At 43.7% G+C, this 26480-nt stretch overlaps 1 protein-coding gene across 3 annotated transcripts in view; it reads left to right on the plus strand.

Moving 5' to 3' along the window:
• Window positions 1-26480, plus strand: part of LOC138117671 (contactin-4) — a 270719-nt gene that overhangs the window by 31607 nt on the left and 212632 nt on the right. For all 3 annotated transcript variants that reach the window (XM_069028195.1, XM_069028193.1, XM_069028194.1), the window contains exon 2: window positions 4419-4463. The gene's annotated coding sequence lies outside the window, so the exon portion shown is untranslated. The remainder of the gene's footprint in view (window positions 1-4418; window positions 4464-26480) is intronic.

The raw sequence follows: 26480 nt of genomic DNA on the forward strand, positions 1-26480 counted from the left end.
AGAGTTTGAGATATTTATTTTTTGCACTTTTTTTGCTTAGAATAAGTCACAGGAGTTCCCTATTTTGACAGCATTTTGCAGGGAAGTTAAAGCCCTTCAGTCTCTGGGAGAGCTGTGCTGGGGATTAGGCTGCTGGAGTTTTCTCTTCAGGAGATAGATGACACTTGCAGAATGATTTTGGCTGACTCACTAAACAGTGTTTAAATGCACAGGAAATGCTTTTGTACATGGGATTTATATTTCAGCTCCAGAAAACTGCGTCTGTTCCTCCGAGCTCCCAAAATCAATCCATTGTGTGGATAACACTGCTGGAATTGGTGAGCAGGAGGAAAGCCAGGGATGCTGGGGAAGGGCTGGGCCATGGCTGGGCTGCAGCTGGGGGATGGTGCTGATCCAGGTGGTAAAAATTCAGGGTTAACATCCTCTGGCTTTGTTTTGAGAAGCAGCAGAGCCAGGATTAGGGCAGATCTGGGTGGGCATGGATTTTGTCCAAGGAATGTTCTCCAGGAGCAGGAGTAGGGATGGCAGCAGAGCAGCTGCAGGCAGCAGCTTCCCTCCTGAGGGCTGCTGGAAATGAAGATAAGCAAGAGCAGGTTCAGATGCACTCGATTATTTATTAACATTTAATAATAAGCCCATAGTGCACAGGATTGTGGTTCTTGTGTTCCTTTAGCTTAAGTGAAGAATGTTGTGTGGAAGGTTTGGAAGTTCATACTGGAAAAAAAAGAGCAGGAAAAGCTCTTTACAGTGCACGGGGAGGTTGAGATAAAGACAAATCTGCAGTCTGAAGGCTCCTGGAGTGTCTAATTTGAGACTGGAATGAAGCAGAGATGCAAAATCTCATAGTTTTTTTTTTATTTAATCCTTCTTAAAAACAGTGAATTTGGAAGTCAGGACAAGTTTGGCAGGCAATGCAAAACAGTGCCAGAGGAGGCTGTTTCCATAAACCTAAACCCAGAATGGAGCCAGGGACAGTAAAAAGATGAAAATAATCAGCAAATGAGTTGTTGTTGTTGTGTGCTTGAAGTGACCAAGGGAGAATTTTGGGTTGAGGAGTCCCAGCCTGATGCTCAGCCACGTTCCTGTCCGGGCCAGGCTTGATCTCCTGCCCCAGGGAAACAACATCACCCCTCTCTGCAGCCTCATCCCCAGGAGCTCTGAGGAAAGGTGCATCAGGAATGGCAGGATCTGCATATTGTGCTAATAAACTTCCAGGTGGGAAATGCACCTCAGGTTTCTCTGGGAGTGCTGCCTTCAGCCCAGCCTGCATTAGTTTGTGTCAATATAAACTCGCAGTGTAATGTATGGATTTCTGCTGGCAGCAGATGAGAGATCAGCACTTCTCCAGGCTCTCATCAGTGCTCCCTGTTGCCAGCTCCCAAAGAACTGCCTCCACAAAAAAAAGTGGAATTTTTCTGTGCAAATACACAGTATTACTGTGAAATGAATCCTCTCTATTTTTATTTTCTCTCCTTAAGTCATTTTTTTTTCCCCTTGAAGAATGTGCTGTTCCTTTACATGAAATGAGGCTTGCACAAACCCGAGTTTCTTTTTAGGTTTTTTTGGAAGTTACAGCTTCAAGAATGACTGCAGTGGTGACTGGGGAACTGCACTAAAAGAGTGTTGTTGCCTTTTCCTTTGGAGACAACTTCCTCGCCGTGTTCTGAAGTTTTTTTCAAAGCCTTCTGTTGACAAGGGATGCAGAAAATACTGAACCTGCTAAATTCAGTTTTTAGTGTGCTGTCTTCCACAGTGTCACCTGAGGGAGGAGCACAGTCTGTTCCCCTCAGTCCCTGTTCCAGGTTGTTTTTCACTTGGGATGAAGGCGTGTGTTTGAATTCCTGGAAAGCTGTGGCCAAACCCTCCAGGCTAGGGAAGGTTCATTATTCAGTAAAATTGCTTGGGCACTGCTGATGTCTGAGGGGAATGCCATTTAAATGCTTTAGGTTTTCCAGCCTGAAAATTCAGGTTCAGTGGTGCTGGTGAGGAAAATGTACAATTAATTTAATCCCCATCTCCAACACAGGGTTTTGAAGGTGGGAAAAGCCCTCTGAGATGAGTCCAAACATTAACCCAGCACTGCCAGGTCACCGCCTGAGCACCAGACCCGCAGGTTTTATGAAGAGTATCTTGCAATTCCTGTGGGATGAAAGCAGCACATTCTGAATGTGCCTCCTCCCTGGTTTGAGTCAATACCTCTCTGCCAAGGCAGAGTGCTTCAAGAAATTGTCCATAAAAGCGTTCCTGTTGTTGGAACCATGGAATTTCTGAAGGATTTGAGTAGGTACGTGCTGCTGGCTTGATCTGCTAAGCAGACAGGATCAGGATGCAGAGGTTTTTCAACCAGTCACCTGCTCCTTCTACCCCAAAATGATGAAGCATCCAAAGTACTCGATGGGCGTATGGGAGATGAGGTTTGTGCTTGAGTGAGTACCCACCCAACGTGAGCAGCTCCAGCAGGAGAAAGCAGTAACGAGCCTCGTAGTAACTGCACTCGCTAGGGGTGTGGGGGAAGAGAAGAACGAAGATTTGATCCAGAGTCTCCCACATAAGTTCCAAAAAAAGCCACCCGCACCCGGTTCTGCGCGCAGGCCTGGCGGGGATGGAGAAACAAAAGCCCAGAGCGCAGTGAAGCGCAGCTCTGAGGGCTGTGTGCCGCAGGTGCTCCGTGAGACACCTCTTGTGCCTGGCTCCGTGTGCCCACGGGAGTTCTGGGGTACTTGGGAGCCGCGTGGGCTCGAAATCTCTCTGTGCTGAGGAGATCAGGCTTCCCAGAGTCAAACACTGCAGGGATTTTTTTCTTTGTTTTCAGCAACCACAGCTTCAGAGGTGTCTAAAAATATGTAGCGACGTTGGTGTTGGAGCGTTGCTTAACTTGTGTGAGTTGTTCTCCCAAACTTTCCCTGACTGAAGTGATGAGTTGAACAGTTACAGTAAATAGAGTAATATTTTGATTGGTACAAAACCTTTCGTTTCTTCTTGATGTCTAATTAGTGTAGCTCTGAATGTCAAATATTTACCCGCTCTCCCCAGCGCTGTGCTCACTTCAGTGGGGCTCCATCTGGCTCTGCCTGCCTCGAGCCTGTTTTTATATGGAAAAGCTTTCCCAGACCCAGGGCTGGTGCTGGATCCCACCTGTTCCCCTCCAGGTCTCCTGAACTAGAAGGGAGCTCTTCCCTCCAGGACATCCAGGTGGAAAATAGAGCTGTGCAAACCAGAGGGAGCTGGTCCGTGAGTGGAACTCTCAGGCTGGGAGATGTCAGACCCATGGCCTTGCTAAAGGCTGCTGATGGATGGGAGTGGTGCATCCGTGATACATGAAGGCAAAATATCCCTTTAGACGACCAGGGATGCAATTCCCCAGTACAGAATGTGGTGTAGAAGCCTTTTGTATCCACAGAATGCCAGACTGGTTTGGGTTGGAAGAGAGTTTAAAGATCATCCCATCCCACCCCTGCTGTGGGCAGGGACACCTCCCACTGTCCCAGGCTGCTCCAAGCCCTGTCCAGCCTGGCCTTGGACACTTCCAGGGATCCAGGGGCAGCCCCAGCTTCTCAGGGAATTCCATCCCAGCCCCTCACCACCCTCACAGGGAGGGATTTCTTCTCAATACTAATTTTCAGGGATTCCCAGCAACTTCAGTAGCAACTGCATTACAGGAGCAGGGGTGTCCATGACTTCCTCATATCTAATTGGAATCCAAGCTACAGCCCAGGAAATGGGTGCTTATCTTCAGGCAAAATGTCAGGCTTCATTTTCTGCCTCTCTTATCTGGGATGTGTTGATAGTGCAAAAAAAAAAAAAGCTTGTATTTCCTTATATTATTTTTGCTGCATTTCTGGTGCTCTCTGAATTCTGGCTTCATAAACATCATCTCTATCTGCCATATGTTCTCTGCGTGCCCCATCCCCAGCTACCAAACATGTGAAGCTCTATCATTAAAGCATGTACTGAACAAGCTTCCCCCTTTTTTCCTATTTTTTAAAATGTTATTAGCATGTGGTTTAGGTGATTTAATGGGAAATGGCTTCTGCTTCAGGGTTTAGGTTGGTTTGTTGCTGGCTGAGAGCTGCACTGAGTTATCAGTGAAAGTTCCAGCCTTTAGTGAAGTCAGAGGTGGAAAACACAAGGTTTGAGTAGTCCCAGGTGGAAAGGCTGAACCCCCAGGGTGTGGGGAATGGAGAATCAAGGCTGGGGGTTTTGGAGAAGAGCCCTCATAGATGGGGGGGAGCTGAGTCAAGCAGTGGAAAAGGATCTGAGCAGGTTACTGCTTTTGTCTCGTGGCACTTTGAAAATAGCAAATCAAAGTAATCCAAGGCAGCCTCTTTCTCTGCAAAACAAATTAACTACAAGAAGAATTAATTTAGTGTTGTAAAACATCAGCATAACTGACTTTGCATTTGAATTTCTCCTTTCAGGTATTGGAAATTTGACTGAAGTCTGCATATCATGCGCTGGAGAAGGTAACAATTCTTTCATCCTAATTCTGATGTGTTGGTGTTAATTTGAATGTCAGAATCTTCTTTGCACTGTTTGTGCTGTAAAGAATCTGCCCTGGAGTTTCTCTGTGCCCTGGCAGGGGGTTTCAATTTTTCCTTTTTAAAAGAATATATAAGTGTGCATTTAAGTTCTTAGGGGTATATATGTTGCATTTATGCAATTCTACAATGGAAGGCATGTGGAACAGTTTGCCTACAGCTATTATTGTAATTTATATATATTTAACAGGATATATGGAAGTTATAGAACGAATCTTTTACGAAAGGATATTGATATCTTGTTATCAGTAATGATTCAGGGTTTTTTTCTGGTTAGGCTCTTATTGTTCTTTCAAGAGATTTTCAAAATTGGTGTTTAATTAATCATTGAATGATTGGCTGTGCAGTTGAATTAGTCAAAATACCTGTGTTGTTTCTGAAACTCAAATTTTCTTAATGGCCTCTCAGTTTGAATGTCAAAGGGAATCAATATTGTTAGTGGAGAGGTGGGTTTTGTTCTATAGAACCTGAAATTATCTTGAGGGGGTTTTTTCCAACGTGCTTTTAAGTATGAATTATGTTGTTTCCAAAGGAGAACAAGATGTTTTCAGAGCTTGCAGTTATTTGAAAAATAAGCCTTGTCTCAGTTTTAGATGTTATTACTGTGTCTGTTCAGAGAGACTACAGATGGTTTCTGACAAAAATATTTAATTTCTTAATTCTTGGGAGTTTCTCCTTGGTCCTGGGTGGTGTTCACAATGAAAACTGAAGATGGAGATCAAGTAAATATTCTTATTCAGCCTGGCTCTTTTGGAATGTGCTATCTTGGTTGTGAGGTTTTCAAAGACAGCATGATAAATTCTGTGATAGATCACTTTCTAGTCTTTCTAGTGGTCTGAAAGGAAAAGCTTATTTCTTAATATAAAAGATAACTTTGAATAATGGACTCCTCATCCCTTTGGACAGTACTCCTAAATTAGCCTCAGAGCTCCTTCTCAGGTGAAATCTCATTTTCAGGTTCCCCACAGTAAAAAAGAGATGCTGATCCCCATTTCATGTGGGAAGTGTTTTCAATCTGCTGATGAAAAGTACTTCTGAAGAGTTAGGCAACCTTGATTAATTGAGCCTGAATAAGAAGTGCAGGATCAAATCTCAGGATATTATTTTTAGGCTGCAGCCTTGTGTTCTGCATTCCAAATCCTTAAATGCCAGTTTGATAGGAAGTGCGAAGGACTGGAGCAGACAGTTCAGTGCACGCTGGTAATGGCTTGCAAATGCTGACACCACCCCAGACAGGAGGGTGGAAATTGCTTTCTGTTTACAGAGCCACCTAAATATATTGGGTAAACACTCCTCATTAGTGAGGATGTGACTGGAATTTGGGTTAAATGCCTCCATTCTGGCATTGGGAGTGAAGGGGGATTTGAAATAAAAGCTGGTGTGGGGAAGCTCCTGGTGAATGTGAACTGTTAAAAGGTCAGCGATGCCCTGTGGGATGTTTAGGTCTGGGAATGGCACCACAAGGCAGAATTGGGTTCTTGGGGAGTGGGAACAGCCATGTCCTCCAAGCTGCTGAGATGTCCTGAGCAGTGAACTCTGTGTGTCTAAAGCCTGCCCCTGCCCCAGTGGCAGCCAGCCTTGGGATCCAGCGTCGTGCTCTCAAAGAGCAAGCACAGCGTGTTTTTTAGGGGAGAGTGGTCACACACTCTGCTGTACTTGACAAAATGACACATTTCAGGACTGCAGATTCAGCTTTTATACATATTTCATCTCTGGGGGAGGACAGGAGTTTCTATCCCACGTTCCTCAGCAGCACGTGGGCCTTGCTGAGTCAAAGCCAGGCCCTCCCTGAGGAAGCCAAGTTTGGGCTTTTGCTTCTGGGCTTGTGACTCAAAACTGGCTGTGGTTGACCAAAGTGAGTCCAGAAGTGGGGATTTGAAAGGAAACATTTGTGCATTGTGGTGGTATAACTACAGAATTCTACTTGATTACCTGTCAAGCTAATTAAAACAGTGACAGGCCAACAGTCCTCTTCAAGTTTGTAGCATCTGGGCTTTGTATTCCACAACCAGGCTTGGAGTGTAATTTTAATTATAATTATTACCAGCAGACAATGTACAGCTGTGCTGGAGAATTGTCCTAAAACTGAATGTGCTGGGTGAGTGCTCTGGAAAAGGAGATTCTGATGAAGAGAGTCAGAAAAGCAGCTGCTTTTAGGGCATGGTTTGACAAGATTGGGACTGGTTTTGTGCACTGGCAGCCTCCCCTTTGCCTGGTGTGTGACTGTGTCTGGCATCTGCTGCTTGGCTCTGCCGCTCATTCCAGGTGGGAACAGGCTCAGCTGGAAGTGCTGGGGGTCAGTGTGTAAGAGGATTACTTGGATAGACACTTCACTGCCTCCAACATGGAATTTTTAGATCCCTCCTTCAAAGACAAGGGTTGTTTGTGATCTCCAGGCATCCTTCTGCTTCCCAGGGTCCCTGTCTTCCTTCCCTGGCCCCTCGTTGTCAGATGTGGCTGCCACCATGTCCTCCTACTCTTTTCCTAATCCTCTGAAAATCGGCTGGGTCCTTTCTTCCCTTCTTTATTATCTCCTGCTTCCCTCCCAGCCCGATTCCCTTCTCCTGCTTTTCACCTTCTGTGCCTCTCTGCTGCCCCTTCCCGTGGCCGCTTCCTTCTCCCCTTATCAGCTGGGTTCCTTGTGCCACCCAGAAAACCCCACAAAATAAAGCAGAATCAGTAGTTTTAAAGTAGTTTGATAACCTGAATCACCAAAACTGCCATTTTATGGTGGATTAGGTTGTGTTTGTCAGAGGATGAGCTGTGAAGTTGGAGCTGAAAGACAACATCCTAATTTGCAGCAGAGTGAAATGGCAACTTTTTGATAGAAGCTGGATTGTAATTAATTATTGCAGAGTCTGCGTTTTGCTCAAGATTTGGGGTATTTGGGTTTGGTTTTTCCCTAATGCTTTGAGTAGTATTTAGGTTGGAGTCCTCATGCCTTGCCTTTTCACCTTAAGATCACAATGAATATTTGAACAAAACTTAGGATAAAGTTGTGTTCAGTCACAGGTGCCTGGCCACATCTTTTCCTTGCAAACAGGTTTTGGAAGAACAAGAAATTACCAGGTAACAGCTCAAGGGATGTGCCTCATTCCAGCATTTCAGAGTATTTCCTTTCAGAATATGTGTGAGATGTGTTGTCTGTGTTCCCTGAGCGGGAATATGGGGCTGAAATGACCCCAAGGAATGTCTGGTGAGGCAGCAGGGCTGTTAATTCTGAAATCTGACATGAGGAATACTTTGGCACAAAGCAAGACTGCCCTTCTGCACTTGTTTGATATTGTAAAAGAGATTATTGTGGCCTTACAAGAAGGTTAAGATGTCGTGAAGTTTAATATACTCTGGAAATAGTCCTGTTAAAGCCACTGCTGCTCGTGATTGATGAGGCAGGTTATGATGGGAGCTCTAAATCTTGTGTTTGTGTGTGCAAATTGCTATTTCCCAGCCTTTTCAAGGTTGCCAACTTTATCTTGTGGTGCAGCCCATATTTAAGGATTTCATGTTGAATTAGCCTTTGATTAAGGGCAAAGGAGCTTTGATGATAAAATGCCACTGCCAGTGGTTCTGTGGACCGGCTTGGAATAACTTATCAGTCACTCTCCATGACTGAGGACATGTTGTGGACATGAGGGTCACCCTTTGAGGATTAATTTTCCTGACACAAACAGCTCATGGCTGTTGGATGATTATGGTCAGAAGCAATTATGGTGTTTTTAAACTGTTCATTATTACGATAAAGAGTCACTAGGCTGAGTTTTAAGCCTCTGCTTAAATAGCTGGGTCAAGATGTGCCAGCTTGGGTTCCAAGGTGTTATTGAATGATAGGAGTTGCTGAGAGTTCTGGCACAGGTGGGTCCTGGCAATTTGTTTTCCCTATTATTTTTTTTCCTGTTAATGGAATTTCTGCACCTTTTAGGTGAGTAACTCAAATAGCCAGCTGGCACTTCTGTGGAGTCCCCTGCAAATGGCAAACATCTATTTTCCAGGTATTCTGAAGAGCATTTCACACCTGGCTTAGGTTCCAGGTGTCACTGCCTGTTTCTGATCCTCTGGGCTCCAGGTTTCCATTTCTCTGTCTCCTTTTTTAATTCCTGCAACGCTGTCATCAGGTGAGCTGAGAGAGAGAATGGACCCAGTACAGTGTGAGGACTTCTCATGGCTGGAAAAGTGGTGGAGCCTGGAAGCCAAAGCATGTCTGAGATAAATTCCTGTTTAATAAAAAAAGGGAGAGCCCCAAACACCAAAGCTATGGGTACCTGCTGTCACAAGCACTGCTTGAAAGGAATGAGAAACTGTCTTATGGAGGGATTAGTGCAGTGAGGAATAAACTGCTGAATCACTGGCAGCAAGGAAGAAATAGAGAGTCGAGAGGCTCTGGAAAAAAATAAAATGGCTGCTGCAATTCAATTAAAATCACAGTAGGATTTGCTGTTGGAGATGGAACATCCGTCATCCCGGATCTCGTGGTGCCTGCTGCCTCAAGGGGTGCTTAAGTGAGTGTAGAGCTCCTGAAAAATGCCAGAGTGACAGTGCTGCAGTAGGAGAGTCCCCATTTCCTCCCAGACAGATGTGTTTTCCCCTGCACACCTCGGAGTTTGGATTGCTGCTCGCTCTTCAGGCATTGACACTTTTTCATAGATTATCTGAGGCAAGAGTTGTACTTTATCCTACAGGCTGGAAGAGGAAGACCCTGTGGGAATGCTGCCTGGGCTGTGGGGCTGCAAATCAATTGGGGGGGGGGGGGGGGTTATGATTACTTTTTTCCTTTAAATTATTTGGATTATTTAATAATTTTAGTTATTTAAGGATGTGCTTGTGAGGGGCTAAGGGGTTTGAACAGCCTCCACTTGTGTCATCAGTGATGCCCACGGTGCAAATCCAAAAAAATCACCCCTAAAAGCAGCTCTGTCCTCAAGTGAAGGACACAGGTTGGAGGTGGTGGGATTTTAGTCAGATTCAATGCCACCATTTTACTTGGCTTTCAGTGAGTGTTTCTTGCAGCAGGTGGGACAGGAGGAACGGCCATGGCTCTGACCATTACTGAAATGGCTTCTTTGCTATCAAATCTTATGTTAATCATTTGGAATGTCTTCAATGTGCCCTCAGCGATTTGAAATAGCATCAATTAACATTTAGGAAATTAATTTCCGACTCCTGGAATATTAAACATTTACTTTACGGATGGAAATGAGGTGTACTGACTGTGCATCTCTCGTGCCCCTTAACCCATGTCCTCATAAGGTACAAAATGCTAATTTGGCAAACATGGAGGTTTGTTTGGGTGCTGGAATTGTGACACATGGAATTATTGCTGCCAGGTTTGATACTGCGCCAGTGCCATTGAATTCTTTGCTCAGATTCAAGGCCAGGTTGGATGGGGCTTGGAGCAGCCTGGGACAGTGGAAGGTGTCCCTGCCCATGTTGGGGTGGAACTGGATGGGATTTAAGGTCCTTTCCAAACCCAGACCATTCTGGGATTCTGTGATACTGAGAAATGTGGCTAAAAATTAGGAAATCCCAAACTAAAGCAATGTCTGGATGGAATACCTGATGCTGTCAGCCCCTCATGGTGCATTGTGGCACACTTTGATTTTACTCCTCCTTTTTAAAAGATCTGATATCTCGAAATAAACAACTCAAACAGAAATGAAGGTCCTTCAGGAAATCTGTAATGAGGATTATTAATCTTTGCTTTGCCGATTAAAATAGTCTAATCTTTGCTAGAACTGATTTTGTCACCCTTTTGATTAGCAGTAAAAATATTATAGAAGTGATTCTGAAGAAAGGTGATGGAATGTGACTCGCTCAAGAAATGTTTCCCTGCTCTGTCTTTATGTTGGTTTTAGGTGAAACTTTGCACCCCTTGCCCCTCTGGAAGTGTTTGGCACATGGCTGCATTGCTTCAAAGGATCCATCTGCCAACTGAAGGAAGGAGAAATATTCCTTAGGGTCAATTTTGAAGTTTGCTTTTTCTTTGAATTTTGAGTCTTAATTTCCTAGGATCACAGTTATCCTTATTGAGAAGGAAAAGAAGCTGGGTTTGGTTTGTTTAATTCATTCAAACTGATCATTGTTCCTGTTTGGACCATTTTAAGAGCAACATCTTTACCTCCTTACTTGGAAATACATTTTTGCTTTGATTTCTCTTAATACTCTTTTAAAATGGTTAATCTTCACATACCCTGTTGCGAGTGCTGGTGGTTTTTGTTGAATTTTGAAGGGATCTGTAGAGGTGATGTAGTGCAACTGCCCTGCTTGAAGTTTTCTAGTAAAACGTTATTTTAGTACTTACTGAGTGGCAGCTGTCCTCAATACACCATGTGGCATAAAGAAGGAATTGGAATGTGACTCACTTTTTGTCTCCAGTCTGTAATTCCTTCTGCTCTGTTCTCACCACATCAGCTCCCTCACCACTTCTAAATCCTTCAGGAGTTATCCCGTGAGTCTCACGGCCGCTGTTTTCATTCCTCTTCACACGAAACAGCTCCTGGCCGTCAGTTCTTTCCTGTGTCCCTCTTCCTATTGGATCTGTGTTTTCCTTTGTGCTCCTGCCTCCTTGCCAGCTCTGAGCATGAGGAGTTGTGTGGTGCTTGTCCCTCCTGGAATCTGTGTATTTCAAGAGTTTAACTGCCCGCCGCTGGAATTTCCAGAACGTGGAGCCATGCAGGCAGTAAACTGCATTTTATGCACTGCTGAAGTTAATGGGGATTTGGATCAGCTTTGTGGTGCCCTATTTCAAAGTAGTTCAAAAATCTTTTATTTCCTCATTTTCCTCTTAATCTTCTCTCCTCTCATTCCACAAGAATTATCACAATTCTACTGTCTCACCTGCTTTGATACAGGAGATCTTATCTTCAGCCCAGTCCTTGAAGTCTTTTTTCTTCCACAGGAAGCAGACAGGGAAAAAAAAAAACCAACCTGTTTTCATGCTGAACAGATGTGTCCTGATTTCCTTTTGTTTTTATTTAGGTTTTGCCACAGTTTGTTATCCTAGAATGAAAACACCTCATCAGAGGCTAATGATTGGAGCAACCTCTGGGGTTTTTTCCCCTTTAAAATGTCACTAGAGCATCTCTTTGACTTTTTCTTGGTGACTTCTTTGGCAGCACTGAAGCTGCAGTGGGTTGTGCTTTGTTGCACCCCTGGAACTCAAGCCCCCACTATTGACAAACTCATATTGGTAATCCCTTTTGATACAGCTACAGGAATATATTGTTCATCATTTCTTTTTATGCATCAAGATCATAAACTGTCTCATCTTCTGAATTCAAGCATTCCAAGTGCCTTGGGTGTTCTTGGGAGCACCTCACTCCAGTGTCAGTAGATGGAAGATGAGGAAGATTGGTCAATGAGGGGGAAATTCTTCCCTGTGAGGATGGGGAGGCCCTGGCAGAGGGGAACTGTGACTGCCCCTGGATCCCTGGAAGTGTCCAAGGCCAGGCTGGACATTGGGGCTTGGAGCAGCCTGGGACAGTGGGAGGTGTCCCTGCCCATGGCAGGGGTGGCACTGGGTGGGCTTTAAAGTCCCTTCCCACCCAGACCTTCCTGCAGGTGTTGTAGAGATGCTGTTACCTGATTACATTTCACCTCCTGATTTTCAATTAATTGTTTTAGTCTGAGCTCTATTTCAAACCAAGGTGTAAGTGGTTTATTTCAGAGGGTCTCTGCCCATATTTCTGTTCTGAAGTGTGAATCCAGGCTCTCTGCTGAGAGTCCCCAGCAGCTTGGGGTCGTGAGGCAGCATCGCCAGCAACCTCAGCCAGGAGCTGTGCTGTTTCTGTCTGGGTAGAGAATTGCTCAGCTCTGGAAGTTGCTGTGGTTTGGAGCTGAGCTGTGGAGCTGGGCTCAGCCCCCTCCCCGTGCTGTGCTCTGTGCCTGCAGTCCGAGCTCATCGTGTGTGGCTCTCAGACCCAGCACGGGCTCGCTGGCTTTGGGCTTTGCACAGGGAATCTCCCCAGGAGCTCCTGTCATCTCTGTTGCTTTTCCATGTCTCAGTCTTCAGTGCTTCCTGCAACCTGCTGCAAGTCACAGATTACATTGTCTTTGCTGGTTATGCTGGCTCTGGCCAGGGATCTGCACTTGTGGAGTTGGGTTTGCTATTTATCTTCTGAGACCTTTCCCCCCACTAGCCACCCTGTGTTTACCATCTGCATTTTAGAGATACATGTCAAGTATTTTTATAACCCTTTATACTGCATTTTCAACTTGGTTAATTGCACTAAGCTTGGCTTTCTGCAGCAACACAAAGTGCTTGCAGTCTTTTTTGTTCTGTTCCAGCCTGTAGCAGGAGAAATCACCACTTTGCAGATGACTTTCATTTCCCTTCCTAAGCCATTTTTGTGTAATTCCGCATTCCGATGCGCTCTCGGCACTAAAGCTCTTTATGCTGTGGTGTATTTTTAACTAATGATGTGTCACTGTACCAGCTTGGATTTTCTTGTATCTATTCTGTAAACAACTAAAGTTCCTTTTGAGGGGGTGGAGGAGGAGAAGAAACGGTGCCAGAGAGTTCCAAGTTGTGTTCGTCTTCATGCGAGCAAAAGAGATCAGACTGGCCTAGGACCAAATTAATTAAATGTTCCATTTAGTGGAAGATGTCAGTGGGGAATAGATAATTCTTCCCATCTGAAGTGCTTGGCTGGTGGAGAAGAACAGCTCTGTGTGAGCAAGAGGCCTCTGAATGTTACACAAATGTCAAAGCAGGAGGAAAAGTTCTCAGGCTGAGCCTTTGCTGGGGAATGTTATCTCCCAGCTGGGTTTTCAGCTCCCACTTTGCCATTAAGAGGGGCAGCAGCAGCACAGTGCTTGGGAATTCCAGGAGCCAGGAGAACCAGAGCATCAAAGGGTACTCAGAGGAGTTATTCCTGTTAGTGGATTGCAGTGCCAGGTCCAGGAAGGATGGGAGAACACGTGGATTGAGGATAAATGGATAGAGTAGCAGTTATATTTATATTTCATGAACTGCTAATTTGGCTAGACAATGAAGAGAGAAGGGTAAACGCCTTGGGATTAAAGGGACTTGGCCAAAGTCAAACAATGGATTGCCACGAAGGTTTTTTTACTCTTAGCAAAGTGTGGCAGGAGGCTGCAGTGCTCTCTTTCTATAATTTTCTGTCATAATTGAATATAGATGTAGTTTCTGAAACTTTATATATCCATAAAATCAGTTACCTGGAATATGTCTGTTAAACTGCAGTGCTGTCATCTTGCTTGCAGTGCAGCAGGTAACTTTAATAACCATTTCCTGATGTAATACTGCCCTCTGCTTAAAGAATGCCAAACTTCATTGCAGAGTTGTACACTTAAACCAAAACCTACCTGGGCAAAAATATGCGTGGTTTTTATCCAGGATTTTGCATCATTTTGGGTTGGAAGGGATTTGTGGGATGCAAAATGTGAGCACTCACTGGATCAACTGTATTGCAGGTGGATCATTTTACCCATCTGGATTCTTATTAGAGCTGTAAAAATAATGTGATTTTTTTTTGTTGTTGTTGTTATTCTGCTCTAAAATGTTTATATAATAATTTAAACTTTCTTATAAGAGTCTTGAATAGAGGTTGTTAGGAAAAAGAGTTAAACTAATTCAGATATCCATGAAAATCAAAATGGCTCATTTTGATTAATCTGCTTGAAAGAAATGCCTGAAAGGTGAAAAATGATTTGTTTGTCATGTGAAGTGACTTAGTGCACTTCATCCTGCCGCTGTACATCAGGCATGGCTTTGCTCAGAGCCCCTGTAAGCATATTTCATGTGGGACAGCAGCATCTTAAATTACTCTTCTCACAGAGGATGCAGGGAAGCAGTTCCCCATTTCTCTTGATTTCTTTATCAGTTTCTGCTCCACTTCACAGACAAAAGCTGGTTTACACTGGTGTTGGTTATCCCCACAGCACTGCTTTATGTCAATATTTTGGTTGAGATTTAACTGTGCAAACCTGAGCACAGTTAAACCTTCCCAGGATTTGACCAACTTGATGTGGTCCCTGCTGCCCTCCGTGATGCTCTCGGCACTGGGGCAGCCAAAATTTGACAAAATAAATACTTGGGAGATGCCTCAAGTAGGTTATAAGTGCAGAGAGAGGGGCTGAGGCAGAATCACACAGCACACAGATGTCTGGCAGGGTTTCTGCTTCCCAACATGAGTGAGAAATATCAGAGGCACAAATATCATCGCCAGGTTTGGGTTTGTTTTCTCCCAGTTCACGTCACTCTCAGCTCTCCTGATGGAGCCTCAACTTGTGAGCACTTGGGCATGTCTCAGCCTTAGCCAAGGAATGAAACCAGCTGGGCTGGGGGAGATTAAAATGTTAACAAGAGAATAATCACAGTATTGAGTCCCTGACAGCTGTCTGACACCAAGGTAGCACCTCCTGCCCACAGAGGGGAAGGGGCTGCTCAGTGCAGGAGGAGGGTGAGATCACAGAGCCTCCATCATGTGGGAGAGATTTAAATTGGATATTGGGCAGGAATTGTTCCCTGTGAGGGTGGGCAGGCCCTGGCACAGGGTGCCCAGAGCAGCTGTGGCTGTCCTTGGATCCCTGGAAGTGTCCAAGGCCAGGCTGGACAGGGCTTGGAGCACCCTGGGATGGTGGAAGGTGTCCCTGCTGATTCAGAATTCCTTTTAAAAAGTCTGGAGTTGGTGACACAGAATGACAGAGTTAAAGCTCGGTGTTCTATATAAATATTGGATGTGGTATGTTCTGCTTTATTAGGGAAATCTGTTTGGCATTCTGCTACAGAGGAACTAATTGGGTCCATAGTGAGTGCATAAATTAGGGCTGCCTTATGCAGCACCACTAATTTATGCACATGGAGGTTTGAAAGTGTTCTAGGCATCTTGAGAAGAGTTGTGTGGTTTTGGTAAGTGAAAAAATGGCAAAATAACTAAAGAATGTACATTTATAGGAATATTCTTCCCACAGCATTCCATGCAATTGTACTATCAGTAAAATACTGAGGGATGTGTGAGGTATTTAAGGTCAAGAGTGTTCCAAGCTCCCATCTATCAGAGCTGACTGGATAATTCACAATTTGTAATTACTGGGCTAATTTAGCATGATTTCCTTATAATGGAGTGTGTGAGAATTAATATCTTGTATTTTCAAAAGGAATTGGTGAACATTTGTCTCCATAAAGATACAAAGGAAAGCAGTGAGACATGAAAAGGTGTAGGGATCAGTGTGATGTCCTATCCTTTGGGATGTGGAAAGGATAATATGGAATTAGTGTGCCAAGCACATGAGGAGGATCGCTAATGGAGACTGGGGCCGAAAGGTTGTTCCTTACTTTATTTCCATTTAAGTGGTACAAAACAAGTAAGATGCAAAGACTGCCAGGTTTGCAGTCTCGGTGGGATTTATTTGGGGTGCCCCAACTCCTCAGCACAGCCATGTTTGAGGCACTTTTTCTGCCTGGAAGCAGCGTTGTAGGTGGATTTGGAGCTTCCACACCAAGTTTCAGTGATAGCCTCCAAGGCGTGCTGTTCTCCAGACTGATTCCAACTGGGGAATTAGTACTTCCATCATCTCCGAGCACTCTTTTCTCCACGAAGATGGTTTAGGCTTACAGAGGTGTTCTCAGTATATAATAATAGTGTGTCTAGAACATACCCTTTAATTAAAACAAAGGAGCTTGAGAGGAATGAAATAAATCCACCTCTAAAATGAGTAAGTGCTCACAAGGTTTCCATTTAATCAATAGCGGTGTCGGCAGTGATTGCGAAACCTTGAGCGCAGCGTTTTAATCAGGGATGTTTTTCCTGGCACGGGGGCGGAAAATACACTGATTAATTAATTTCTATTCCTGGAACGAGCCAGCCTCCCGGCAGAGCTAACCTGAGCAGCTTGGTGACAGGGCAGCATGCACTGAAAATGTAAAAATGTAAGAGGTCCCTGAGTTGATGTTGTCAGAGCCGAGGCAGAACCCACGGCCGGGCCGGAGCTGATTAATGAGTCCAAAAGAACAAGTGGCAAAATTCGAGTGCTGGGACAAGCTGGTGCTGCTTTGGATGTCGAGGGTTTATTGAACATTATTTTTGCCTGGCTGGGAGCTATTTTATGACTTTCTCGAGGGGTGGTTTTGGTGCTGGGGCTGTGTTAGACTAGAGAGCTCTGCTGGTTGATTTGCATGGCAGGCTGGCTCTGCAGCCCGTCCTTGCTCAGCCCAGGATCCTGCTTTGCTGTGCCCATGGGATACAGCCTTGTCCACGTGAGATGGGAAAGGTAACCAGCTTCCTTCTAGGAGCTATCGATGCACTAGTTGCATATAATTAGGGATGTTAACAAGGGCATTATTGTGCTAATTATTATGCCTAATTACAGGGGAAAAAAAACCAGAAAATTTCATGGCCACTTTCTGCTAGACAGAACTTAGGAGCTTTCCAGAGACTAAATACATTAATTAATCTACTGTGCTTGTTTAAATAGAAGAATGTACTAAAATATTTTCTGTTTCATGGGGTAAAAAAGGAGAAATAAGCTAAGTGACCTTTCTGGAGAAGCAACCTATTTAAATAAGTAAAACTAAATAAATATAATTACAGAAATGTTGTTTTTAGTGATCCACTTGATGAAATAGCCCAGCAAAAGCAGCTGTAGGAGAACAGGATATAAACTGGGATGTGGGGAAGAAGGATGAAGAGGAGATAGAAGTATTCTGTATTCACTTTGGTGGCAAAACTGGCCGATTGTGGAACTCTGGGGTGTAGAAGGGTGGGCTGGGAAGGACTCAGAACTCACTTGGAATGGCCGTGGTTTTCAGAATGCTTTTATTGGACAGCTGCAATTTGTCCTTCGTTCATTAAAACCCAGGGATGGATGTTGTGATCCACTGAGAGTGACAGGACCCGTGAAGAACTTCCAGCATGGGATCTGGTTATTGCAAACTGTAACTCAGCTTCCCTTTATTGCCTCTCTGGATGTCAGAGAGTTCACGACTTTATCATGCTGTGAATCAAGGAAGATTTTAAGAGGACAAGAACTCCTTAATTTCTTTTTCTCCGAGTTTATTTGCACAAGAGGGTGAGAATTCCAGCCTGTCTGTGCTATTTGAAGGAGTTAGAACAATTGGATCATTTATTTGATGGGAGCTTTGAGCGGTGTCATTGAAGTAAGAACAATTTGTACTTCAGAGAGCTACTTTGGGTAGAACTTCACCCATTTCCACCCTTTTCAGCCCTGCCACAATTGCTGTTTTCCAGGAGATCAGTGCTGTGTATTGCAGGGAAATCATCGAGTCAAGAAGATCTTGTGCACCAACCACCTCCAAAGCTGAGCACTCCAATCAGTTCACTCAAATATTCATTAGGAGAGCAAACCCCTGCTGATTGTAATGAGAATTTTGTCTGCAGAAAGCTTTTGTGACTCGGGTCTCGAGTGGTGCTTTAGACTTCTTAAGAGTCTTTCAGAATCTTGGCTTTAAGATAATCTTTCCTAAAAATAATACAAATTGCTCTAAAAACCTCATTCCAAATTGGTGGTACTTTTCCAGCGGGTCAAATGGACTTTGGACTGAGACAGAAAACTTTATTTTCTAAGGGTTTTTTTAGGATAAATATATTTTTGTGTGCTTGCAGCTGTGCAGCATAAGCAGTCTTTGAATCATGGAGGGTTAATTAGAATAGCCATGTTCTAAATTAATTGGTTCGTCTAAAAATTTACCCCTTTTCCTGAAAGCCATTCCAAAAAAGTAGAGTTTGCAGAATATTTAATTCAGTCTGGAGGCAAAACACTGCACAGAGGAAGGGAGGCTGCAGTGAGCACTTTCTTGTTTGACTGTCTGAGAAAAGCTGTCACTTAAAAGGCCCAGAAGCTGCCAAGAAAAGTTTGTGGGATCTCCAGTCTCACTTTTTTCCATCACAAAGGGCTTTGAATAAATCTTAACTTTTTCTGACAGTGAAATTTTTGGGACTGTGAAATTTCCTGGGAGTTCTTCTGCAGTGAATCTCCCCTGCCCTGCTGTCTTCAGTAAAGCAGCACATTCCCCAAGGGATGGGTGAGCACCCGGGGAAAAGACCAAAGACTAATGATGCACATTATAATTAAAGCCAATTAGGGAGCGGGAATGCAGATGGAGGAAAGAAAGGAAGCTAAAAATTTGGGGTTAGCTCAAAATCCCAACAAAGTCAAAGGTCTCGGAGGGGCAGGAGTGACCCCCTGGGGCTCCCACCCCCACATCTCTGTGGCACTGGGGGGAAATGTTTCTACAAATCATAATAATTAAAATAATTGTGCTGGTTTTGACAGAAAGTGTGGGCATGGTGGTCGTTTTCCATCACAGCAATCTCCCTTTTAGCTTGGCAAAGGGACACCTGGCACTGCCAGGATGTTCTGTTTCTGCCAAGGTTTCTGAAGGAAGTGGAGGTTTTCAGTCCTGAACAGAACTAATAAAATTTCTGGAATAATAAAATCCTTGTATATGAGATGAGTTTTACCTACTGGGAATAGTGTTGGGCTCTCCAGGACTGGGTATTTCCCCTGACTGATAACGTGGGGCTGTGTTCATGGACTGGAGCCTTGCTTAAAGAAGCAAAATTTCCAACTGGCCTCGTTTTAATATTTGGTTTGCAAGTTAAAATAGGACATTTTGAGTCTTATTTTGGCTTTGGAAAGCTCAGTGACTACTAAAACTTGTAGCATTAAGGGCCTGAAATGCTTCTTTGCTAATGTCTTTTAAGACTAATGCCTGGAAATGTCTGTAAATCCCTGATAAGTTTTAAGGGAAATGAAGGTATTTTAGAAAAAAAAAAAAAAAAAGGAAAGCAGTGTCCTTTACTTGTGTAATTCAGAAGTGTCAATTAAAAAATGGCAGCTTCTGGAATGAGAACGACATTGCCAAGAATTTTTATAACTTACTGTATTAGTGAGGGCTCAGAAAGCATTTGTCTAAAAAAGATGAGCTGTACGTGAAAGCTTTCTGGCAAACGTGAGGCTTTTACATTATATTAAATACCTCTTAGAAGGGATGAGTGCCTCGAAATGTTTGTCCTCTCAGTGCTTAAAAGGCTCAGTATGCCCCATAAGTTGCTGTGTTTTATTTGTGTATGTGCATCCCTCTCTCTACTTTTCCTGAAATTGTGTCTATTTGTGTCCATAAATCTCTGCTGCACTTGTGCTCTAATGAACAAAAAACTTCTTGCAGTGCTCCATGAGTTGGAAAATCCTCTTTTTGGTGAATTGTCTTAGCAACTGCTTCGTGTGGTTTTTGTTTCTTTATTAGTTACAGAAATGCATTTGAAATGGCTTGAAAATAAAATATTAATCCATTTTCTTTTAAACCTGTAGCCCTCCAGTCTGGTGCAGCCCAGCATTCATTAAAAATAATTTGGATATAAATGGGATTGTACCAGAATTCAGCTCAGAGCACTAATTACAAGTAAAAGCTTTGGTTACACTCAGTATTGGAGCAGTTGTTAAGAACAGACCAGTGCCAATCACCAGCATTAGCAAGGATATTATTAAAGCACATTAAAGTTTATTTCAAGGAAGTTCTGGCTCGGGGTAAGACCCAGATCTGGAAACAGCAGTGAAAAGGCTGAACTTGAATTATTCAGAAGGAAGAGCAGGGAAAAAAAACTTAATGTTTGACAGGACTTTTTCAGGAGGGTTGGTTAAAAATGGGGCAAAAGGGACAAAACGTTCTTGGGAGGAGTCTGGGTTGGTAAGTTTTTTTCTATATATTATTTTTGTGTGTGTGTTTTATATTTTTAGATTATTTTCTCCTCTGTATATTTAGAATTTTGCTTCAATAGCAGAGAATATTTGTCATCCAGCACGTTAAGAGGTGAGGAAAAGAAATAAAGCAGGTTTTTGTGTGTGCATGTGCACACAGACCCAACACTGCACCATCCAAACCAGTTTATTGGCACAGCTGCAAAAAGCCAATAAATAGTTTAAGTTTTGTGCCTATTTAGCAAAAAATCTGAGTCACTCACTGGAAATACTTCATAAAAATGTGGAAATAGAGGCTGTCACTCCCATCAGTGCTTCCAGACTTGTTCCAGCATGCCTTAATATACATTTTTCTTATTCAAAGTTATTTTCTTGAATTCAAAACAGGGCCTCTTTCCCCTATTTATCACCATTCCAGCCCAGGCAAATCTTCATCCTGAACTTTGGTATTTATGGTCTCTATTTTGGCGAGTAGCAGGGTGGCATTCCCAAAAGAATCCTCTGCAAAGGATCTTTGGGGGAGCCTTTATTCTTTCATCCTGGTGGATAAAAGTTCACCGTGGAGATAACACTGAGCCTGAACTCTGTGTTCAGTGCTGTATTTTCACAGGGAAATAAAATCTGTGTTAATAAGCACTAATTACCCCTCTGACAGGCAGCAAACCCCAAATCTGTATCCATTTAGGATGCCAGGCTTTCTGTAAGCTATTTTTCTGAATAATCTGTTTTGCGCATTTATTAACCTATAAATACATTTTTATAAATCTCGATGACATTTGGGTATTTTATTAACCACAATAAATGCCAAGGAAAATTGAATTAAGAAAGCTTGTAATGTGCTTTACTACCACTTTTCAAATTTTGCTGAGCTGTAAATGGTCCTGCTTTATATCACAGAGAAATCTGTTTGAGGGCTGCAGGAATAATTCTTTTTCTTTGTTGCCAGAGGCCCTGACCTTTAGGTTGATGGGTGGTTTTTAACAGCTTCACCTCTGTCTTATTCTCTCTGATTCTGGAGTAATTTGATTATCTGCCTCGAGCCTTTAGGTGATGGTACAAAGTATCTTGTAGAGCTTGGAGGGTGTCGGGCAAAGCTGGACCCACCATGATCCCACAAACACTTACAAAACCAAGTTTCTCCTTGTATTTGTCCTGTTCTTTCAGTCACAATCTCAAAACAGGTACTATTGTCCCCAAAATGGGGGGTGGAAACAGTATCTGATCCCAGAAGTTGAGTTTTGTCCAGGTGGGAACCTTCCTTTTCGTTTGCAGAATCAAGTTCATACTTTGAGCACTTTGCAGTGGATGCACCAACCCCAATTTTTCTGGGTGAAGTTCTTCTGCTTTGCTCTGTGCTTGCTGAATTCATCCTTTCCTATTTATCCTCCTTGTTTTACATCCCCTGCCCAACTCTGAGCTTGTACTGTTTGTTTACATGACCCCCATGCTCTTGGCTGCTAGGGGTGATGTTCCCTTCCTTAAGTGTATGGGTTTTTTTCCCAAATATTTGTACATGGGAAAGGCAAAGCTGGATTTACCACGGTGTGGCTTTTCTTGTGACCCCAATTAATTTTTTTCTCAGTTAACGAAGTACAATAACCTCATTAGTTTAGAAAGCCACTTCATGTTTAGGGCAGCTAATCCAGTGCTTGAGTTGAAGTTAAAATTGGTGGAGCATCTTTGGGTGTGAAGATACTGATTTAACTAATTCTGGATTAACTTTTGGTTCCATGATTGCTCCTTGGGTTTAATTACATGGCTAAACCACTTTTTTCCTCTGGGTTGGGCTGGTGGAGTTGATGAGCTCTGTGAAGCTGAGAGTAGAATCTTAATTGTGTGTTCTTAAAGGTGTTCCCCAGTGGTTCAGGGCTGGTTTTCTGGTGTTCCTGATGGTTCCAGGTGCAGCTGGAGGGTGCTCAGGCTCTGGGTACCACTGAGGGACCAGATCAGCTTGACAGGAAGAGGAATAAAGAGTATTCAGGTGAATTCATGACGTGGGACCCAAAATGTGGAGTGGAAAGCACTTTAAGAGATTATTAGTGAAAAATCCACTTTTTTTTTTTTTTTTTTTTTGCCCAGATCCCAGGGCACAACAGGAACCTCAGCAGTGACTGCGGCACCCCTGATGCCTTAGGTTTTAACTTGAATATTTTTCAAACCCTGCACTGCCTGGTGTGTCACTCTGAAGTTTCCTGTGGCCCGTTAGCTGCTGTTCTCTCCTGCTGGTCAGGCATAACAACACTCTCTAGGTTTCCACATCAGGGACAGCGGGCCCAGAATGTGTAAACTGCAAAGCCTCTGGAGGGGGGCAAACTTGGGGTAACTACATCATGAACTGAGGTTATAAGTGGATAATTAACCCTGATATGCAAATGAACCAAACTTATAAAAGGGTGAAGAACCCGTGACCCAGGGTCCCTCCTGGGTGTAGCCTTTGGCCTGCCCAGGGTGTACCTTTCAAATCAACACCTACCTTTATTCCCTTATAGTCTCTGTTTATAGGTGGCCACCACAAGCAGCAGCTCCATTGCTGTAAACCAGAACAGCTCCATTGAGCTAAAAGTATTCATAAATACAAGCTGCAGGCAATTAGGCAGGCAGGAGGATGGCAGAGGCAAGGGCTCAGAATAAAAATATCTGTCTTCATTTATTTATATATTTATCTTTGCCTCTGATGTACAGAAAGGCCACACCATTTGTCTGTATTGACTTAAAGGTCTCGTCTGAGGAGGCACTGACCACCCCATTCACTTATAAATCCTTCCTTTTCTGTATTGCCCATGGATGGGAGAGAAATAATGCTTTTAGCAGCAGGATCAGTGGCACTGAACATCCTGGGAGAGGGAGGTGTTCAAGGCTCCACTGGATTGTTTAGTTCTTTGGGAATAGTGCAAATGGAGTTTATTTGCGTTAAATATTTCCCCTGCTATTTATTGAGCTGCAAGGTGCGACAAGGGATGGAAATAACTTCTTGCTTTTTATTACAGCAGGATTTAACTCTTGCAGGGGTGGCCCTGGCAAGTGGGGAAATATGAGTGGTGAAGCCAAGGCATGATTTGACCCACGAAATGTCTGGGGACATTTTGATATGAATGCAGAGAAACCTGCTGAAGAGGGGTTGGATTTGGAGATCAGCTTGGAATAAAGACCTGCCTTAGAATGCCCAGAGCTCTAAATAGTGGTGCCTTTCTCTAGGGAATCTTCCTCACTTTTTAGAACATTTGCATGGAAAAACAGAAAATGCAAAGTCTCCTCCAAGCCGTTCCATAAAGGCACTGCAGCTACAGGCCACTTTTAGGACTCTTTTGCCTGTTTGAAGAACCTGGGTTATTTTCTTAAAGATCTGAACAATGAGGGATGACAGCAAACAGCCTGGGTGTGTTTTCTGTGTGGTTTATTTCTGGGTGAGGAGGCGGCTGGCTGGAGACAGACACATCTGTCATCTTGGTTCTGGTGAGCACACATGAACTTCTTAGCCTAAAACGTGGTTTATCTTGTCTTATTTTATGAGTCTTCTCAGAAGTGTTGTAGGTGTGAGGAGCTTATTTTGGTTTAAGCACTTCTGCTCCTCCACAGAGCAGTTCAGCAAAGAAATCACCTTCGTTCCTGGCAGAACGTGGCACGTCCATCATTCAGTATTGCTGTGAGTAATGTCCTCTATGATTTAAAATGCTTTTATGGGCACATTTATCTCCAGGAAAGAGCAGCCATTGACCACTTGCATACTGCATTGCCCCAGAAACCCAACAACAGCTGAATGTTCTCGTCAGACTCTGGTTTATTGTTTTATTTCTTTTTTAGAGAAATGATTGGCAGGACCTCCCCAGCATTTCCCATTCCTTTTGTCTTTCTCCAGCTTCTGGTGTTGGTAACACTCACCAGCCTCGCTTTGCTGAGCAGCAGCATCTCTTCAGAGCATTTTCATGTTCCAGGATTTATTCAAAGGGAAAATAGAGCAGAGACAGAAGTTTGCTTTGTGGGTGCACGTGCTAGTCTTGAAATGAGATTGCTCTGGGGATTTTGAAAGAGTCCTTTTGGCTCTGAACCAGACACCCCTTGTGGGAGGAATCCTAGCACCTACTCTGGATGGAGCCATGCTGGAGGGAAATCCTCTAAATGCTGCTGCAGGCCAGTGTTCAGCACCATGGTATTTTCAATAGAAGATTTAAAGGGCTTAAGGAAAAAAAAATCAGCTCCAATTGAAGGTCAGAGCAACTGAAATGGAAGTACTTTGAGTGTGATAATCTCTGCTGGTATTTTATGAACTGTAGCTTTGTATCCCCAGGTCAGTGTTTTCTATCATTGATCACTGTAATCCAAAATCATTTCCCTTGTGTAAAATGTGATGCCTGTCTGGACTGGCTGCTCCTGGGAGAGAGACCAGAGCAGGGATGCAGGAGCATCCCCACCCCTCTGTCGCTGCTGTCCGTGGGGGTGGTGCAAGAAACGACACAGAAGTCCAGGAGAAAATGGGATTATTTAATTAATTACAGACTCCTTTATACAGCTTTGTTCTCAAGAGTGGCACAACATCATTGGGTGCTTGACCATCCCCCTCCCAGAGTGATTGGCTGAACGGTGTAACACCCATTTCCAAATATTTTCTTCAGTGTACCATAACAAGAGTGTGCACAGCAAGTTTGCACCTGGGAGATAAAGTCTTGGTTTACAGAAACCTCTTCACTGTTTTCAGCTAGCTTGTGTGAGGAAGGAGACTCTCACAAGCTGCTGTAAAAAATAGGAAAATTTCTCTGCCAGCTCTTTTAGCATCTACCCCCCTCTTTGAGGGCAGAGATCCCTCCCTACCTGTGCCCAGGTGTCCACACTGCACTGTCCCCCCGTGCACATCAGCTGAGCTCATGAAATACTTCAGCTCCCATCAGATACTTGTAAGACTTAAAAACAAAAATGCTTCTGGGCTAATCCAAAACACTCTGGTTGGAAATAATTGCTTTTCTGGTAGTTTTTGTAACGTTCATCATGCTTATTCTATCTTTTTTCTTACTCCCCCGGCCTATAATTATGTTTTGAAACAGAAAATTTGTACCAAGACGAGTACAAGTGTACAGCTGTTCCTTTAGTCCTGAAATCTATGGAACACCATTTATTGAGCTGCACCCTCATTAGCAGCACTGCTGGCGTGAGTGCTGGGCCCAGTGCAGACTGGTTCGGCTTCCATTTCATTGGTTTGTTTGGAGCACTGAAAGCAGCAGGAAATGGTGGCAGATTCCAGCAGCCACTTAAGGTTTGCAGAAATTATTGACTGAAGCACACGAGATCTGTGAATGTTTACAGCTGACTTTGCTTGATTTCATATACGTGCGGTCCCTATATCCCTCTTTGTAAATTATTTGATGGGTAATGAGTTGCCCAGAGAAGCTCTGGCTGCTCTGGAAGTGTCCCAGGCCAGGTTGGACAGGGCTTGGAGCAACCTGGGAGTAGTGGGAGGTGTCCTTGCCCATGGCAGGGGGTGGGATGGGATGAGCTTTAAGGTCCCTCCCAACCCAAACCGTTCTGTGATTATAAGATAACAAACGGGAAATAAGGTGGTTGCAGGTTGAGCTGAAAATATCCACAAAAATGTTGTATAATTGCTACCACCACCCAAAGGGCTCCATAAAAGCCATCCAGACACCATGGCAGATGCTGAACTGCCTCCCTGCCCTTGGTGGCACTGTGACCAGAGCAGGTGACCACTTCTGGCAGAGGGTTTGGAGTGAAGGGCTGCACAGCAGGGACGTGGGGAGAGCTGAAGATGGGAGAAGAGTTTTCAGAGTGAAACCAAGAAGCAGCCTTGCTTCTAATACCATCAAAATCTGTAATTCATGGAAGCCAGGAGTTTCTCCTACCTTCCCTTCTGTTCCCTCTTGCAGCTTGAAGGAGACACAAGCAATGCTTGAAGCCAGAGATAACCCAGGGTTTTGTTAATTATAAATTGTCTGTTTTGATTTGAAACACTCTTGCCTTTCTCATCTAAAATCAGCTGCTTAATATTACTTTTAGTATTCAGTTTGTAGTGACCAGGGTGCTGTATCTAATGCATAATTGAAGTATTTGAACATTCTACAGGTTGCTGAGCCCTTGTGATGTGCTAATTAACTACTAAATGCTGTTCTGCTTCCTCACCTGGCCAGCTGCCCCTTATTCACAGTGCAGAAATGAATCTTTTCTTTACGATTAAGAAATCTCATTAGTCAGGAAAATAATCTGAATAATCCTGGCAAAAGAGAGAACCTCGAGAGTCAGTTGTTGGATTAATGTTTGTGA

This window comes from Aphelocoma coerulescens, chromosome 12, assembly GCF_041296385.1.
Source record: "Aphelocoma coerulescens isolate FSJ_1873_10779 chromosome 12, UR_Acoe_1.0, whole genome shotgun sequence".
NCBI classification, from domain to species: domain Eukaryota; kingdom Metazoa; phylum Chordata; class Aves; order Passeriformes; family Corvidae; genus Aphelocoma; species Aphelocoma coerulescens.